The 19,435-nt window shown below is 47.2% G+C and overlaps 1 protein-coding gene and 1 pseudogene across 2 annotated transcripts in view; one reads left to right on the forward strand and one right to left on the reverse strand.

Moving 5' to 3' along the window:
* LOC144163236 (uncharacterized) overlaps window positions 1–19,435 on the reverse strand; it is a 292,766-nt gene that overhangs the window by 223,808 nt on the left and 49,523 nt on the right. The window lies entirely within an intron of this gene.
* Window positions 1–19,435, forward strand: part of LOC144163235 (uncharacterized) — a 162,496-nt pseudogene that overhangs the window by 112,217 nt on the left and 30,844 nt on the right. Inside the window, exons 3-6 of the transcript XR_013320871.1 lie at window positions 12,207–12,274; window positions 12,832–12,912; window positions 16,423–16,593; window positions 17,702–17,824. The product of XR_013320871.1 is annotated as an uncharacterized LOC144163235 (transcript). The remainder of the gene's footprint in view (window positions 1–12,206; window positions 12,275–12,831; window positions 12,913–16,422; window positions 16,594–17,701; window positions 17,825–19,435) is intronic.

Genomic DNA, 19,435 nt, shown 5'->3' on the forward strand with positions numbered 1-19,435 from the left:
AGCGCGCGCCGTCGTCGAGAGCGGTCGCTGGTCCTGCATCTCGATAACGATGATGGCGGACCGGGCAACGGTACCAGCAATAACGAGTGAAATATCTTTCTTTGTAGTTGTGTGCGTGTGTGTAATCTCTCGACTACTCATTAAGATCACGATATCCACCGTAATCGCGCAATCAACAACCGTGCATTCGCACTTACACACTCTCCCCCTCGGGGAAGTGCGAGGGAATTTTTTTGATCAACAGTGTTCTGGATGTAATTCGACGGTTCGAGAAACCCTCGCGCCAAGACATAAATGCCCGCAGAGCAGACGCCGCGCTATTCGAAATCTGACACTCGCCTGCGCACGTCACTTTGTTACCTGCTGCTTCGCCGTCTGTGTATTATTTGAGTTGTTAGGGGAGCACAAATTCGCTCCAATAAACTTGTTTTACTTGAAGACAACTGCTTCGTCTTTGGCTTCGTGACAATATACAAAAAGGTTGAAAAAAGGAAGAGAGAAAAAGAGAAGAACAAAAGAGAAAAACCGAGACAGAAAGACGAGGAAATGAAAATAAAGAAAGAAAAATAATGAAGGAGAGAAAGAGAAAAAGTAAAACGATAAAGAAAGAAAGGAAGGACGAAGAAAAGGAAGACAGAAAGAAGGAAAGAAAGAGAGAAGGAACGTAAGAGGTACATAAAAAAGGAAAAGAAAATCAATAAGAAACAAAATACAAAAAAAAGAGAAAGAAAGGAAGAAAGTCACAACGAAAAAAGTAAAGAGAGAGAAACGTTGATATTGATATTTATGTTTTCAGTGTTTTGCAGTTCTTTAAGTCTCTCGAACGTATCATAACCCCCTAGTGCTCCTATTTTCACCTGACAAAGTTGTACAGTAGCAAGAGAAAGACGTCAGTTCTGGTCCATGCTCGTTGCCCGACGAAAGTTTCCCCGCTGCAGTCTCCCTTCCGCCACAATAACCGTTCGTCATAGCCACTTATTCGGGCCGCGCGTTTCGACAAGCTTCTGGCGTCCGCGACAGGGCCTCATTTCCACGCCATTCGGCTCGCACTGCAGCAGAGTGCCGTCCCAGGTGTCCCCCCCCGCGTTCCGAGCCAAACGGCGCAGAACAATAACAGGGCGCTCGCGAAGAGCGCCACCATCGGCATCTCCATCGCTTCGACGGCCCGCCCGCGCCCTGACATATGTCTCGCAACCCCTCGCGCACGCCAACACACACACACAAACAAAACAAGACAGACAGTGACCGGACGTCGCACCCGAACAACACCCACAAGACAAAGCCCCCGCACTGGGTCATCATTCAGCCGGCCACTCTGTTTAGGCGATTGGGCGAATTCAAGAAATGTCCGAAAACGCCAGCACTGGCGGGCCAATGTACGGCCAAACAACTTTACGGGGCTTGGGCAGAGGGGGCGTCAATTTTCCTTCGGCCTGCTTATCGGGTTAGCGTCGAACCCAGGCGGCTGGAAAGTCGCCAGCACCGACCACCCGCGTTGATTTGTTTCGCGAAATTTGGGGCTCGACCATCGAGCGCACGGCGGCGACGGTTGAAATATGTTCGTGCGACGCCGTTAGCCGTCTATTGATTGGACGTCGGGAGAACCGGCTCGCTGTCTCTCGCGCTTCCTCTGGCGCTTCCGCCCCGCTTCCGTCGCTGGACCGCGGTTCCGCCCTTCACGGAAGAGGATGACAGCACGGCGCTGATTGATTCCGCTGTTTGAGTGACGGGTGACCACCACGACCGCCGCCGCCGATGCAGTACTGATAACGAGTCAAACAGATGACAAGCTCACGTACGTATCTTTTTCTCGCCGGGCTATTGGCTGCTTCGTACGTCTGCCGCTGACGTTTCTTGGTAACCGGCCAATCAGAAGGGCGACAGTGTTGCGATAAAGCTTCTATAATGACGCAAACAACCCAACTTTGTTCCCCTTCACAATTCACCATTTCTCACCTCTCTTTTCCTTTGTAATAAAAAAAAAAGCTTTGTATATTTTTGTCGCTCCACTTAAACTTGATGCGAGCAAGTGCTGTTCAATACGCTTTGTTTGCCAACTTCCTTACACGCTGTTTTCCGAAGAGTTTTGTTCGAGACAAATTACAGGTGGCACAAGCGCTCCGCTCTAACTTTTACGATTAGGAAACGTCCACGCCTGTCAATCAGTACATGTGCTCATTTATGTATAATTTCCTCTTACGCACGACAGGAAGATAATGCGGACGAGGGTGATGATTGGTTACCAGGTGGCAGTTTGTCCCGAGGACTACGCTTGCCTGGCCATATGCCAATTTAGAAAGCTTTTTGGGTCCGCCCAATGTTCCACTTCACCCGAACCTTCACCCAAACATTCTCACACAAACGTAGACGTGCTTTAACAGCGGAGTGAGTGAGTGAAATACTTTATTAAGGACGAGAGGCCATGAGGCCCTGTGGGGGCCTCATGGCCTCTCTTCTTCTAGTTTTAAAGTCCTATTCACAAGATGCACATTTCACTCTGTCAGTGGCACCAAAATGCACAGTTTGCACTGTTGACATTGGTCGTGGATGGGAATGGCCAGTACGGGAAAGTCAGACCGCTATACCAGCTTGTACAGACCGTTTTCAAGCGCGTACTGGGTAATTATTTCTAGAGTAGCGGGGACCCGCCGCGGTGGCTCAGTGGCTAAGGCGTTGCGCTGCTGAGCACAAGGTCGCGGGTTCGATTCCCGGCCGCGGCGGCCGCTTTTCTGATGGAGGCGAAAAGCAAGAACGCCCGTGTGTACGAGATTTCGGCGCACGATAAAGATCCCCAGGTGGTCAAAATTAATCCGGAGCCCTCCACTACGGCGCGCCTCATCGCCTGCGTTGAACCGGCGCGTTAAACCCCACAATCAATCAATAGAGTAGCGGGGTCTTCACGAACACGACAACAGCGGATCTGTTGTAGGTCCAGCCTTTTCGTCCGTCTGCTGAAGGTCATGTGTCCCGCAGCGCTAGCAGCAGGTTGCCAGACCCTCCAGTCATAGAATTTCTTACTATGTCCACTTAGAGAGGAATCTGGCTCTAGCGTCTATTCGGCTCACATCAAGGCCGTCTGAGTCCTCATGGGCCCCCAGTACACCATGCGCTTGCCTTACTTTCATCATTGGCGCTGGACTGAAACGTTTTAGGATGCCGTGCATTCAAACACAGTGCCAGAAAAACGCGAACGGTGCGTTATAATAGAAGTGGAAAATAAAACAAGCTGTTTCGAAGATAAGGGACAACAAAGTAAAGTGTATTTTTGCCGGAACTGTTGTGCCTATTATACTGCAGGCCAAGCCGGTAGTTAACAACAATAGTAATATTTGGGGGGAAACTTATTAGAGACTCTTTTTTATTAATTTTACCATTATTTCAAATATTAAGTTGTTTGAAGAACGTGGAAATGCTTTGAGCATGCCAATAAAAACGTCGCCGTCGTGGTGAACCAGCGCACCGACCGTCAGCTACAGTTTAACAAAACTTGTTGCTACGCGAGTTGGTTCATACATGAAGCAAACAGAAAACGTGATGTTAAACAGTCGTGGACAAAGACCAGATAGGACGGACACAGCAGCCCATATCTGTCGTGTATTGTTTCAGCCGAAGTACGTCTGGTTCTTTTTTTTCTTTCGTCGGCTTCAACTTTCGCGGCGGCGTATTACCCGCTCAGTCATACGTCCCTACCACAGTTGCTCGTAGACGTGTTAATGCATAGTCAAGAAAGCAAATTAAGTATCCAATTGTCATGCCAAGTCCAAGACAGAAACAGGGGTCTTCCCATAACCCCCCATGACGACATAGATTCCTAGGTGCAGTTTCCCCTCCAGTATATTTACTTAGAAACTCTATGCCGCCGATGGCCTCGCAGAAATCGGTTCCCAGACCCACCGATAGAGAGAGTAGTGATCTCAAAGGGGGGGGGGGGGGGGGGGTCGTCATCCTCCAGCCATAAAGAAGGAGAGGGGAAGGAGCTAGCCTGCCACGACTGAAGATTAGCTGCCGTTTCCTTTGCTCCAACCGCAGAATTTGCGTGGCGACGGTGCTGCCGTTCTCGGCCAAGCGTCCGTTGATGTTCGAGGCCACACAAGAGAACCGCCGCTCCACTATTTCCGCAGATTTCACACTGGGTGGAGCTATGTTTAGTTTTTTTCTAGAACGACGCGACTTATTTTCAGAGTGCTATTTAGGGCAAGGGCGCTTGTTTTTCGGGTACTTGGACCAATGTGTGGACGAATCACAACAGTGTATGGCGTGATCCATACAATGCTTGGTTAAGCGCACGTAATATTTCTCTTCGTTATATTTATTTGCTCTCCGCATTTACGAAGCTTAATTCTAGCAAACATAAATGGTGGTTAAAGTAAAGTTAAAAACTTAATGTTGAGAAATTTAGGGCATTTGGACTTCATGTAGGTCGACTGCGACCTACATGATGACGTTTTTTAATATCGCTAACTTCATGCTCAGGGTGCTTTCAGAAATACCTCAACAATGCGTTCCGGTTCCATGCACTCATCATGTTCGACGTGGTCAAGGCTTTTGATAATAAAGTTATCTCGGCGTCTGTGCTTATTCACACCACTGACAAGATCGAGAAAATCGTAGTAGGTGGCGGATATCGTTTCTGTCACTGTTTTGAGTACAGCCAATAGACGTTTAAAAATTTTTATTTTTGAACAACAAAGAATTCATTTTAACTAAATTGATGATTTTATCCTAATTGATGTCGGGAATACCAGTACAGAAACGTTTAGATGCCAGCCACTCTATTCACAGGCACATATTACTAGTCTCCTTGCCAAATATTGCCGCAAACCATGCATTGGGTTTGTTTATGTTTTGTTTTTACCGCCCGGCTGTGCGGGGCTACGCTTTTGTGTTCCAAGTGAAGCGCATGGTCATTGATTATTTTGTATGCCGCACTTGTTATCTCCATTGATAGGGAGAGTGTTACGTAGTAACGTCACCAGCCTAGAATAATTTTCTTTGATCTACAGTGTTCTCGATGTAATTCGACGGTTCGAGAAACACCCCGCCAAAAGATAAATATCCGCAGAGCAGACGACACGGTATTCGATTCGCCGACACCAGTCTGTGCACGTCACTTTGTTGACTGCTGCTTCGCCGCCTCTGTATTCGGTGAGTTTTTAGGGGAGCACAAGTTCGCCCCAATAAACTTGTTTTACCTTCAAGTCAACTGCGTCGTCTTTGGCTACGTGACAATATTGTGCTACGTTTTTCTGTGTGCGTGTAGCCAACCAGAAGGAGGCGGAAGATCTTAATCCTGGTCTACATACTTTTTTCCGTGTCCCTCCCATAGGATGTCCAAACGGTCGGCACAAGCTCCTAGAATTGCGTAAAAATATGTTTCCCAACCGGGTACAATGGCTTCACAGTTTTCTTCTATTCCCCTTTACGTTTTCCAGCAGCATTGGGTAGCAATAAAAACGCGCATTCACTGAGTTTCTTCCACAGGTCTTTTACTGTTTATCAGCACTTCTAAAAAACAAAAGTAGCTAAATCGGGCATCAACTAACATCCCCCGAAGTAAGTGGAAAGCTACGTAAAAGCAAACGCTACACCAGGAGGTTGGTAATGTCTGCAGTACAGTCAAACCCGTTTATAGCGAACTTCAATATGCACTGCGATTAGTTCGATATATTCAATAGTTCGATATAGCCGAACCCGCTTATAACGACCTTATTGTTACGAGTTCGCAATCCGCGGGAGCTACCCTTCTTCCCAACTCCGCCATCCCCGCATGCAGAAACGAACACAGTAAATTAGCCATTACCATACACAAAATAATCCATTTATTGCAAATAATAAAGCTACTTTCCGCCTTAACTGCCTACTTTGCAAAAAAAAAAGCGCTGATTTTTGTTTTCACTTTCGTTTTGGCGGCATCAACTAGCATAGCATTCTCTACACGAAACATTGTTTGCACCAGTTCGAGTCCGCGTCCTCCAAAATCTAAGAAGCATTGGCGGAGCACATCGACTGCCGAAAGCGCTTCATTTGAAGCGTCGGACGGCTTTCACTCGCGACATCATCGGCAACGTTGGCGAGCTCTTCCCACAGTTCACCGATGCTGCTGTCTTGGTCCGGACTCGCGGAATGGGCGGGTTCCATCGTGAGTCCCGCGCGTGGGAAACAGTTACGGATAGTTTCCGTAACGGATAACAGTTACGGATAATGTCTCAGTCGCGGCTCTTGTTCTGTGGTCGCGGCCAATCCACATCTCAATCGCCGCTTCGAGACCATGCATTTCGGCAGCCATTCTAGGCGCGCAGAGTTCGATATATCGGATGTGAACTTCGTTATAAGGAATATTTTTCCCATTTTTTGAGCGTGATAGCACAACGACCGAAGGGTTCGAGAAGTGATTGAGGCCTTCAGTATGCTGTCTGTGGAAGCTGACAAATGTATCAGCGTGCGCACAATAGCTCTCGCATAAAAGGTGATAAAAATGATGAAGAAAGAAAAGTCCAATGGCAAATGAGCGCACGCGCACGAAAATATCATGTTTAATCTGTGAATGTACGCTTACCATCGCATGCTTATAAATAACCATACAGCTTTCAAAAACCAGTCGCTAGTTTGCGCACCATCGTTTGGTTTTGTCTTTTCTGCTGTCCCCGTCCCTCGTCCAAATATGCAGCACGCGCGAATATTGAATTCTTGAGACCGAGCACTGCTACTATTTTCTCAATGTTGTGCCACGGTTGCCGCACAACCACCACCAAAAACCGTCTTGGTCGACGGGAACGTAGGAGAGGCACATATATCCCGATTTGCGTCCGCTTCTTTCCCCCGTGCACCGTGGCTTTGCGCCTTCCACAAATGAGTAAATACAGCGGCGGAGCGCACCGCTCCGGCCATCGACTCGTCAGAGTCTAATGGGCCAACAACTGGCTGGAGCCGCGCGAGATTAGTCGCTAAGGCCGTTCTGAGTCCGGCGGCAGGCAGCCTGCAACGCGTCCTTCCTATATACCTCTCGGCGAGGGCTCCCCCCGTTTGCAAGTGTAGATCTGAAGGCGGATCAATACCGACGCGGTTTCTTCCAACCCGCACGCTTTTTCCGTCAGCCTCCTTCGATCTCCGGGCCTAACGATCGCCACCGAGGTGCAAGGCCGCGTGAATGCACCGCCGTTTGCGCTCTACTCCCGCTCTAGAATGTACTCCGTCTGCTCCTCCTAATTCCAAGTCGTTTGAAAATCATCTTTGACGTTATTTTCTATACTACTTCAGGCAAACCCAGACCACTTTATCCGAATTATCCAACGGTCGCGACGCTTTTTTTTGTGTCTGGGGTGAGACTACGGGGTCCTTGCCTGCGAGACCTGAACAAGCTTTTGCACCACTTCATTGGGGACCGATTTAGCCCTTGACCATTCCTTCGGAGGTATTTGAGGTGAGAACGTGAGAACATAAGGACCTGAGCGGCCACTATTTGGACGAGAAGCACTACAGAAGGGTGAATAAACGTTGAAGCCTGCTGGGACCTCGGAGGCGGTGACTTGAGACGGTGCACCGACCGAGCCGGCGTCGGCCAAGGCCATTCCGGCCGCTGTCGCCGATGCTGCTGCTGACCAGAGGGAGGCACACTTGGGGTCCGGCTATTTGTAAACGGCCGACGTTATTGGTATTGATTGTGAACATACGTGACTGAATCGCCGCCCGGGACACGCACCCGTTGCGGGCCGTGACGGGAAAGGTCCGAGAAGCTTGAGGAGAAAAGAAAGCCGCGACTTCACACACACGGGGTGGCGTCCGAACCTTTTTTTTGTGTGTGCTCCCCCTGCGTTTTCACTTCCCCGCACGGCACAAAAGAAGGGGGTTACCGACGTCTACTGGCGACAGGCGGCAAAGTAGGGGTCTGTCTGCGCTCACGGACAATGGTGCCGGGAATAGAAATGAACGAATTATAATGAAGGACGAAAGGGAGAGACAGGCGGACATGCTATTGTAATTGAAGGAGGGCAAACCTTCCATTAGGGTAAGTAAACATCGGTGGCGCCTTCAAATAAGCATGGGGGGCGAAAGGGCAATTCAATGTATTCGCTCAAAATCGATATAACTCGAAAGGACTACTCTGATGCACAGAGGCCACTACTGGAGAAACGTATTCGCGTGTGTCTCGTAATGATTTCGCCGCTGCTGTTCTCGCGACACTGTATTGTGGCGTATTTTAGATGATTCCACCTAGCCATGCTCATGGGTACGCATACGCCCAGTATATGCCCAGTATGCTACTAGATGTCCAGTCTGCTAGTATAAACTTGCAGAATGCGGCTTGATAGGTGCGCTTCTCTGCGCTCACCAAGACCTAGCTATTTATAGCGATTTCCAGCTTGTAGAGGGATAGCTCAGTTATATAACGAGTGACGGAATCAAAAACCCGTTTGGTTTTCTTCGAAATTCCCACACCGAGATTTGGTTCGATTAGAACTCCCGACAACGAGATAAGCGATTTGTAATGTACCGGCAAATTGCTGCTATTCTAAGCCTCGTGCACGGTCGTTTCTGAGTGGACACATGGTGCCACCTGGAAGCGGCGGGAATTTTTCTCGCAAAATGAAAACAAGAATGTTTATAAATTTATAACGGAGCCACTCCTTGAAGTGCAAAAGAGTACCCAAAGGGTACCAACGACGGGCTGGGTTGCTTATGTAGCTCTAATACCATCAATACCCTACTACGTAATAAGTTCTGCCGGGGCGTGGATGAGAACAATTCTAACATTGAGTTGATTCGTTGATAACTGTAGACGGGAGTGTACGTCTTACCTGATTACAAGGTCGCTGAGCACAGTGCGCATGCCCCTTTACAAGCAATCGCAAAAATATTTTAACCCCTTCTCTTTTAATCCCCCCCAAAAGAATTACGAGAGAGAGAGAGAGAGAGAGAGAGAGAGAGAGAGAGAGAGAGAGAGAGAGAGAGAGAGAGAGAGAGAGAGAGAGAGAGAGAGAGAGAGAGAGAGAGAGAGAGAGAGAGAGAGAATGATCTTTAATGAAGTCTGGCGATGTTAGCCGGGCTCAAATGCCTAACTTGCTACGCCAGTTGATGACGTGATGAAGATGATGGCGATGATGTTCAAGAACTTGATGCGCACAGTAACGGCGAGTTATTCCCAGCGACTGGTCTAGACCTGCGTGTTGCAGGTACTCTATCGGAGCTTTTGTAGCCCGTAATTCAATGTATTCGCCCAGAACCGGTATAACTCGAACGGACTACTACTTGAGCTTTTGTAGCCCGCAAAGCTAGTTTGCGATGTTGCCTTAGCACCCTAACCGCATCCACTGCACCTGGGCAGTCTTCCTCACTTTTTTTACGTAGCTTTTTTGATGTCGTGAGGCTTTCTGTTAAATTTAATTATTATTTGGGTTTTGTTCTACATTTCTCTTGCCTCTCTTCGACGCCGTTTTGAAACCAGGCAGCGTCTTTTAGCACGCCTATCAGCTTAGACTTACCAACCTCAATTCTAGTTTCTTGGTTCCAAACTTTCGCAGTGTCAGCTGACAAGGCAGGAAGAAAAAGGGTACAGAAAAGCAGTAATTTTAAGCAGGCTATGACCTATTTAGCTATCCTACACGTGCAAAAAAAAAATTGGAAAAATAGTAAGCAGAGGAAGAAGGGCGAATGAAAGAACAAAGCGTACGGAGATGGGCCCAGCGGTCAAACAATTACGTCAAGCGCACATGTTTCAGAAACAACCGTTCACAACACTACACCAGATACTTGTTAAGAGGCTTCACCCGCCGCGGTGGCTCAGTGGCTAAGGCGTTGCGCTGCTGTGCACAAGGTCGCGGGTTCGATTCCCGGCCGCGGCGGCCGCTTTTCTGATGGAGGCGAAAAGCAAAAACGCCCGTGTGTACGAGATTTCGGCGCACGATAAAGATCCCCAGGTGGTCAAAGTTAATCCGGAGCCCTTCACTATGGCGCGCCTCATCGCCTGCGTCGCGTCGGCTCGTTAAACCCCACAATCAATAAAATCAATGTTAAGAGGCTTCTCCAAGGGCGTTGAAGCGCCGCAGTCAAGCCAGGTTTTACGGGAGCCTAAACATCGTGTAATTAGGAATGGTAGATTTTAATTGATTGATTGACTGTAGGGTTTAACGCGCCGACGCAACGCAGGCGATAAGGCGCTCCGCAGTGGAGGGCTCCGAATAATTTTGACCACCTGGGGATCTTTAACGTGCGCCGAAATCTCGTACACACGGGCGTTTTTGCTTTTCGCCTCCATCAGAAAAGCGGCCTCCGCGGCCGGTAATCGAACCCGCGACCTCGTGCATGGTAGATTTTAAAATGAAAACCATACTAGCATATCAAACTGAACATCATCTGTCTGTGTGAAGCTCCTTCTTTGGACTAATAAAGTGGTTACTGCTACTCAGCCAATGAGAGAAAAAATTGGCCGCGTATCTGCTCCTTTCGTTGCAAATGTCGTCAAAAGACGATAGTCTTTACCGACGTTTGCCAAGTAAATGCTTCCCTTCGCTTTCCCGCTCACCTCTCATGTTCTTCCTCTTGCGTCGCGCTCCTCCCAAGGTAAAGACGCCAAAGGTTTGCTTAAATCATTTTAAATTTCCCGCGTTCCACTGCTCCAAACTGGGTGTCTCGATGCCAACGCTGCCGTACGGCGAAGACGCGCGTGAATCGAGGCGCCCTACTTTAACGTTTATAGAACCGCGTTTCCCTAGTCCACGTGCGTTCCAAGCAGAACGTGGACCCTATCTAGTGGAACCTTTCGTAACTGTTGCCACTTGATTACTTCAAATGCCGCCAGAAGCTATATGGCGCGGGCGACAGCAGGCGACGGCGGAGTGATATTTTTTTCTTCAGTTGATGGAGTATTTATTCTCGCCAAAATCAAACATGTACGATTTTTCATAAAGGAACGCTACAAATATCACTTGTGTATTAATTTGTTGTCTTATATGTGCGTAATGTCTTGTTGTTCTTCAACAATATTGACAAGTATGAACATTACACCGGACTTAGATGGGCACATTTAGCTGTGACTATATAAGACTATTGCGCAGGCATTGTTTTACTTTGGCCGGGTGGCTGAATCGAGTCGCAGACAGACAGACGCACAGACAGACATACAGACAGACCAAAATTTCTGGGTTTAAGTAGCCCAAGAAAGACTATCGTCTTTAAAAAAATGTTGCCGGGGTTGAAACCTCACTTTCGTGCTCTTGGTTGCGAAGTCGATGCCTTTCCGACAATGCCCCGCGGGCAGAACATCTACAAAGCTTTCGACAAGATGTTTAGCTTCACGTATGCGCCAAATAAGAGCGTGGTGCGAGAACCACCAAATGACAGAAGTGACTCTAAAGCACGGAACACCTGCACTCGACCCACAAAACCTGAAAAAGCCTAAGGCCTTTGGAACATCTCCCCAATCTTTTCATAATTCAAATTATGGTCTTTTGAAAGTTGCACTTTACTGGCTGCACTGACATCTCGTTTGTAGTTCGACTCTTTGCCATGACGGTTGCATTCTCCATTCAGGTAACGCGAAAAATAAGTGGGCACACAGCACCTGTAATGCACTTTTTATTACGCGGAATTTGATTTGGGTTAGCTAATGTCGCTGTATACTGCTCCATTTCTTATGTGGCTAATGCCATAATTTTCTCGTTCCAAATGGAATACAGTGCTACGAGCGGTTGAATGTATGCCTCCTAATGATGTAAACAGGCATACCAGAAACAGGCTAGCGAAGTATTCCGTTCTACCTGGATATAAACGGAAAACTGGTCCTGCACCACATAATCATGCCGTAAGTACGTTTTCGCGTTTCGGGTTGCAATACACCCGCCGCACAGAATAAAGTGCCCTGTACAGGGGCCCTTAAACGAGAGGCATTCATTTTTTTCTTCCGTGATCACAGATGGGAAATAAATGATGGCGATAAGGCATCGAACACGCAAGGATTGGGGAAAGCTCGTGTAACGATTCCATGCTCCTACCACTAGTGAACACACGACATTGATCCATTCCAGGCAAGGAGCTTGCCCGGATGTAAGCATCAACTACAAGCAGATGATCACTGCTTGTTCCTTGTAATCGACATGCAATGTTAAGGTGCTCTGATGGACTGTGGCGGGAAATTTGAAATGGGTTACGTGCACCGTATTGTTTCGTGAGCAGAGATTGCATAAGGCGCTTCTTTGTTTCCTCTCTTCCAGGAGGGAGCGCTGTTTTCGGTGTGTCGCCATCTATGAGAAACACGAGAACGTCCTTCAGTACCGAGAAAGTAGGTCTCCCAATCTTTACCTTCGCATGTTTTTGCTTGTGCTGTCGGGGCGTTTGCTTGCCTGCTGCTTGCGCAGGAAAACGATATTTTCGAAAGAGCTCGTGTGCAAAATAAAAGCGTGTAACTTGAATCACCCATTACCGTTTTATCCGACCTCTTGCAACATGCTGTGTGCCACCCAATTTTGAAATATACCGTTACAGTCCTAGAAGACCAACGAACGCACATTGCGAGGTAACGGGCCGTGCCACCTCTGCCTCCAAATAATATCAGTTTTGAAAAGCGTTAATAAATTTGTTTTACGGATTCAATTTATTTTGGCATTGGTTATTTCAACATGAATATCGAAATTTTGAACCGCCAATAATTACATAACATCGTACGGCAAACTGCAAAAAAGCTGTAATTTATCTGACAAAAAAGGAACGGTGGTCATGGTGCGCTCGTCGCGATAACACCACGGCCATCCTGATACCATCAGCATCCATGCTTTTAATTAGAAATTCCCACACAGAGCACGTGCCTCATGTTTTTGGACCCATTTTTTTGTTCTTCAGCCTACTGCGATGAGTTCGACAACCTCAAGGAGGCGTGTCACCTGCTGAACGTCGACGCCCACTTGCATTCTTTGTTCAGGGGTGAGTCATCCTCACTGAAAGCATGCATCACTGTCCAGGGGACACTGTCAGGTCGCCACTCACGACGTTTAAGCCGTGCATTCAAAACGCGCCTTTCGGCTGCCCGGAATGGGTTCCGTGAACGATGGTCTCGTGAATACCAATACAGTCGAGCTTCTTCATAATGAAGTAGTATCAAAAAAGTAATTTAGTTCGCCATATCCAATATTTATTGTAACAGCAAAGCTAAAAACAAGTTGAAACCAATCGGCAATCCGGCTCCCGCAAAAATCCTTGATACCAAAACGCATTATTTTAATCTTCGAACCTACTATAACCCTTACAATAACAATGTAACTCTTAACGTTCTTCTTGCGGCATTTCAAGCTCCTTGACCCAGAGCATGAACAGAACAAAGTTCATTTGACAAAGCAGGCCTGCTTTTCTATTTTTTCGAGGAAGGATGTGATCTTTGTCTAGTGGCTTTTCACAGCACTGAGAAGGGCGACGTTTTCCACACTGTCCACGAACAAAGGGGCCTTTTCTACTTCTGCAGTTCCTGACTGCGGGGAGTTTTTCCAAGTCACTTCTCAGCCTACTGGTCAAATATGTCTTCGTTATATCCGATAGTGCGCGGCTCACACAGTTTCCCTTTCGTTAAAATGAATAAGTGTCACTGAAATGAAGCGTGACCAACCAAAGTTAGTATTTATTTCGCTATAACCGATAATTTGCTATATCAGTGTTCGTTATAACGAGGTTCAACTGAGCTTATATTTCGTTCAAGCTCCGGGTAGCAGAAAATGGCAAGGCTGGAAACCTGATACGGTATTTAAAAAAATGAGATGAGAAAGGCAGGGCGGAAGGGCAGGAAATAAGATGGCAAAAACAGCAGAACACTGTTTCTTGCAAATAAGCTTTCAAAAAATATTCAATGCGTATAACAAATAAAGGTTTTCTTAATATTATAGTGCATGCCGGGCTAATTCTCTAACACACAAAGTAAATCACAAAAGCGATGCAATAGTAATTCCCCGACAAACAGCTCATGCCAACGACTTTACAAGCTCAAGATAATCCAGCTGTGGTCGTTTCAATTTGTTTTAAACTTGGAAAAAATTACATATATTGGAGTGGGGTATTTGAACCATTTCGAATTTGAACCAGACGCACGCGGCACGGTTCATACGAACAAGATCACCAGTCCGCACGGAGTACTTTTCCACACAGACTGATGTTTTCACACGCCTCTAAGGCTACTTTTGCCATTCTTGTGCATTGGCTGTGTCTTTTTTCAGTCGGTACTACCTGCGCGAAACGTCTAGTAGTTCGGCAATGCGCTCATGCTTACCGTGGAACTGTTCATTGCGAATGATGCAGTTGCGTTGTACAGAGTGTTGCGACGATAATTGGAACACTTTAAAAAATTTTCCTGAGCGAACCGCCGCTCTGTTCGCGCTCAAACTTGCCACGAAGGTCGCATTTTGTGTTCTATTTTGCTTGATACCGGGAACAACGATGGTACTTACCTGTGTATTCTGAAAATAAATAAAAACAATTTTCGCCTATGGGAAAATGGCAGCTGATTTGGACGTGCGAGCCAGCGCAAGTTGATGTTGGAACGACGGAACCACCTGCAGAGTGAAGCGCATGTTTGGGATTCACGGTAGGAAGGAGCCAAATGGTGCAGGAGACGATCAGAAAATGCACCTGGGGATGAGCTACCAGACGATCAGAAAACCCGGTTTTCGGACTCACACATCCAAATCAGCCGCCATTTTCACATAGGCGAAAAATGTTTTTATTTATTTTCAGGATAAACAGGTAAGTACCGTCGTTTTTCCCGGTGTCAAACAAAATAGACCCCCAAAATGCGACCTTCGTGTGAAGTTTAGGCGCGAACAGAGCGGCGGTTCGCTCAGGAAAAAGTTTTAAAGTGTTCCAATTATCGTCGCACCACCCTGTACGTAACCACCGACCGAGTGCTCCCAAAAACGTGCAGTTTTAACCACACTTTAAAGGAACCCTGCAACGCTTTTTTCAACTTTTTTTTATATCTTAAATGCTTGCAGAACGTAGTCACTCAACACACCCAGTAATTAAATTAGGCGGTCGCAAAGTACCTAAGCCAGAAATTACTGCTCTATGCCCATCTCTTTTCCATTTTTGACGTTATTCGACGGCACGAATTACGTCACTAAGGCCATGTAGCGGCTGTTGGCTGGTTTTGCTTTAGTTGCAGCAATGAACGCTTTTCGATAGCTACTTAAAAAAAAGCCACATTAACAAAGCAGACATGCAAGGCATATCTGGTGCGACGAGCAAATTACGCAGTACCGCTCCGTGCTGGCGATAACTATAGCGTTCGCAGTGGTTCTAGACGCGAAGGAAAGAGTGAAAGCGCTTATCGAAAGTGTTTCAGGGTCCCTTAATATTCATATTCAGCGCTTTACCGCCGACAAACCGAACCAACCTAACTGAATCTTAGGATTAACGATTCAAAAACGGCACTAGACCGGCACCACGAAGGAGAAACGGAGCTGGCCGCAGTACCATTTCGCCTTCTTTGTCCAGTTCTGGTGCCGTTTTTGAACCTGTAGGCATGTACCAAACAAACCCTCAGTAATACAATTTTGAATAAAACCGAAGAATTTGAAGTATTTTCAGAGTTTGAAGGGCTCTGAAACTTCTGTCCCTTAGGACTTCCAATAAACGACATTAGACTGTACATACAGTAAAAGCTCGTTAATTCAAATTCGAAGGGACCCATAAAACTGTTCGAATGAAGCGGAGTTCGAATTAGCGGCAGGGTGCTGGAACGAATGGACGTCACACCACACTGAGCGGGACGAACACAAAAAAGCCACATCTGGACCCGTTATCGCACATTGGGCGCTACTACACGTTTATTGTGGCAGGTGATTTCGTAGATTATGTTCACGGAGGTCGAACAGCGGACGAAATTAATGGGTCATTTAGTTATACGCCTGATACAGGCACTGAGATTTCATTCATATGAACACTGAGCCGTAATGTCGAAATAATAACTGTTTATGCGCGAAAACAAGTTTCTTTATTAGACACGGTCGAGGCAATCAAAATTAAAAGTAATCGGTAATATCTTCTGCCACGACTCCATGAGAATCGCTTAGAGCTTGCCCAAGAGCTGCAGCGCAGCGTCAGAATTCTCATCTGCTGAGAAATAACGTGCTGCAACATCCAGCCTCGACGCTGCTTTGCATGCATCTCTAGTAAATTTGGTTTGGTTTGGATTTGCAACACATTTTAATCCCTCTGGCCCGACTTGTTTGGTGAGGAGAGATGAAAACCAGGAGATCCTAGTTCGAATTAACTGTTCTGGATACAGACGCGTTCGAATTATCGAAAGTTTTTCCCCATTGAAATATACAGGGCTGTGCCGGGACCAGGGCGTCAGTTCGAATTAACCGCAAGTTCGAATTAACCGAGTTCGAATTCACGAGCTTTTACTGTATATTGTTCTGACGTGTCTCCACCGCTGCGCGTGCGCAGTGGAGGCGTCCCCCGTGGCGTGCCCGTTCCGGGGCCCGCTGACCTTCACGTACAACCGCGGCCACAGCGAGTGTCGGCACCCCGTCTCCACGGTGGACTCGTGTTCCGCCGACTGGCGCATCTTGTTCCGCTTCCAAGCCTGCGCCGACGTCCAGGGATCTGAGAGCAGCGGTGAGGGTCACACCCTCTCTCCCTCTCTTCCTCCTTCACCCCCTCTCTCTCTCCCTCTCTCGACTTCCCTCTCTCTCCCCCTCTCTATCTGTTTCTTTCTCCCTGTCTCTGTCTCCCTGCCCCCTCTCTATCCCCCCCCCCCCCCCCCCCCGCCCTGTATCTCTTCCTCGCTACGTTTCATCCTGAGCTTTAGTTTTGAAGAACAGTGCTGAGAGTGCGTGCGTCGTCTGTATTTGCCATTGTTTTTTGTTTAAGCATATCGGGATAACGCTCACAGGTGTTAGAGAGAAAATAGATTAAACTAGGGAGGCGTACAAAATGCCACGCTAGTTGCTTGGAGATGCCACTCACTGGACGCAAGCATGAAATCGGGTGTACCAGAGATAAGAAGAAAGTTGATACTCTAATAAGAGCACCGATAGCTGTTTTTGAAATGAACCGCTTAAATAGCAGTATTATATTTGTTGACTCTCCAGGAAGTATGTATACGTTCCGTGTTATCAGCCGCGCTGTACCACGCGTGATTTCAGATGACAAGGCGGCAGGGGACAAACGACCTCACTAGTTAGTAGTAAAGGTGGTGGGTATATTTTGTAATGCACAGCGTGCAAAGCGTTGGTCGTTCTTCTGCAGCCACAACATTCGCCTGCTTTTTGTCAAACAGTTTAAACAATCGTGTTGCCCTCGGTGTACTTCTGAAGCACTCAGAATTCCTTACAGCCATGAAAAAAAAAAACTCCACGTTGGAGTAACGAGTGCACCGTAGCTCCCATTTCCTAGTAACATGAGCATCCACAACCGGGTACATACAACGAGTAACAGACCCAGATTACAGCACAAATTTTTGCGTTCACTATTAATTTCCGCGGTCCAGTTGGCCAAGAAGGCACTAATTTTATCTTAAACACCGGCTACGTTTGCAGATTCTTCATATCCCGATAACGACGGCAAATGGTTTTGCTTCCAAGCATTCGGGCGATAACAATGCTGCTACTCCTTAAAGTGTCCAGTTAGGGTACACGCCGTGTAGGAGCAAAGCGAGCTTGTGGGGATCGCGTAATCACTTACTCCTCCCGTATGCCAATCTGTGTCCGTGTTCACATCGCAGTGGAAGAGCTGACTTGCCTGGCGACGTGGAAAGAAGGCTCGGCCTATTACCCTCGTCGGCAAGATGGTTCAAAGGAAAGTCCACGCCCTGCCTTATTCGGACGGCGACAGCTACCGTTGCTTTGTGAGTATCTGGTCACCACGCATGATTACAGCTCGTTCTCTTTCTCTTTGACCACGCGCAAACCTCTACGCTTCCATGTTATCGAAGATGCCTCCTGCGCCACTATGAACGCCAACGCGGGATCCCAAAGTCATCTGACGTTCTCTCCTTCTTTATAACGGGGGTGATTGGGTTCACGAGTTCTCCTTGCAAGACCGGGCCAGCTTTTCGCCTGTAGGTTGTTTCCCCTGCCGTTTCGCTTCGCCGCATCAAGAGTCATCTTGCCGTGGGGCACGCTTTAAAGGCAATGGCTTTCAGTACCAGTACGACGCAGCATCTCTGAGCACTAAAAAAAACTAAGGTGCCCGCGTCACGCACCTGTTCGGCATTCGCTGTGTATTTTTTGTCTACTATCGATTGCGCAAATGGTCGCCGGAAAGTTTCCACAGGACGTCTAGGCCCAAACGGTAAGCTTGTGACGCATGGACCTCAAAATACAGAGGGCACACATCTAAAAGCTATTGTAGACATACAAAGGTAAACTCTTCGTTTAAAAGAGGCACATCGGTGTTGCATTATTTCTCTGGTCGCGATGAAGCCCTCGAGAAACTAAAAAAAAATGTTAATTTAAGCCTCCAAAATTCCGTCTTTTAAAAATCATTCCTAAGCAGTAGGGTTCACTTCACGTTAACTTGTATAAAAGCTTGAAATTTTGGGGTCATAAACACACTTTAGTTATGCGTATTTTTACTTGACAAAGTTTAAAAGCTCGCGCCGCTCTTTTTCTTTTCTTTTTTTGGTTTAGCAGCTTGAATGGCAGCTAGGATCAGTTAGAAATCTCAACAGTTTTCAAGCAAGAAGAAAACTGTTTTGCGCTAAGTGAAACCTAAACAGACCGCATTTAAATAGTTACACGTTTTCAGCCTGCATTTTCTGTTCGAGTGGGATTCGGTCTTTACGTTCTTTCCGAAGCGTCCACACAGTACCACAGCCTCTAAAACAAGATAGAAAGCCCACTACATGACTTACGCCCTGTCACATTACTCACGGATGTTATATTACCGAATTCTTAAGGCATGTCAAGGGTGTTCAGAACGGCCTGGTTATCGCAGACGACGAGAGATAAATGTATTCTTCCGCATTTTTTAAGGAACGTCCAGGCCCTTCCGAGCGGGCTGATTATCGCGCATGAAAAACTGGCCTTGTCCACCCAACTACCTCACAAAACCGCAGACAGAGAAAAAGTAAAACGTTCCCATTTAGAACCACCGAATGAACAAAAACAAGACAGCGCAAGTAATCACGGACGTTTTTTCTTGGGAGCGCCGTCGGCGTTTATACGTTTTCTTTTGAGCTTAATTTTGTTTCCGCCGACTGTCATTCTTGCTGCTCACGCGACCGCACAGCCGTAATTAAAGCATGGCCTTCAAGCTCGAGGCATAGGAAATTAAAACGTGCCTGGCTTTGTAGTTCTGGTCGGCCCTGTCCCATCTTTAACAATTGTCGGACAGCTGCAACCGAAAAATACAGAACAAATACGCGATATTCGATTCTCTCGCCGTAACTTCTTGCTCGGGGCGGAGGTCGAGAAAAAATTCTCAGGTGTTCCCGGAAAATTACCAACGACGGAGC

This window comes from Haemaphysalis longicornis, unplaced genomic scaffold (assembly GCF_048455015.1).
Source record: "Haemaphysalis longicornis isolate Haplotype H1 unplaced genomic scaffold, Haemaphysalis longicornis Haplotype H1 scaffold_12, whole genome shotgun sequence".
Lineage (NCBI taxonomy): Eukaryota > Metazoa > Arthropoda > Arachnida > Ixodida > Ixodidae > Haemaphysalis > Haemaphysalis longicornis.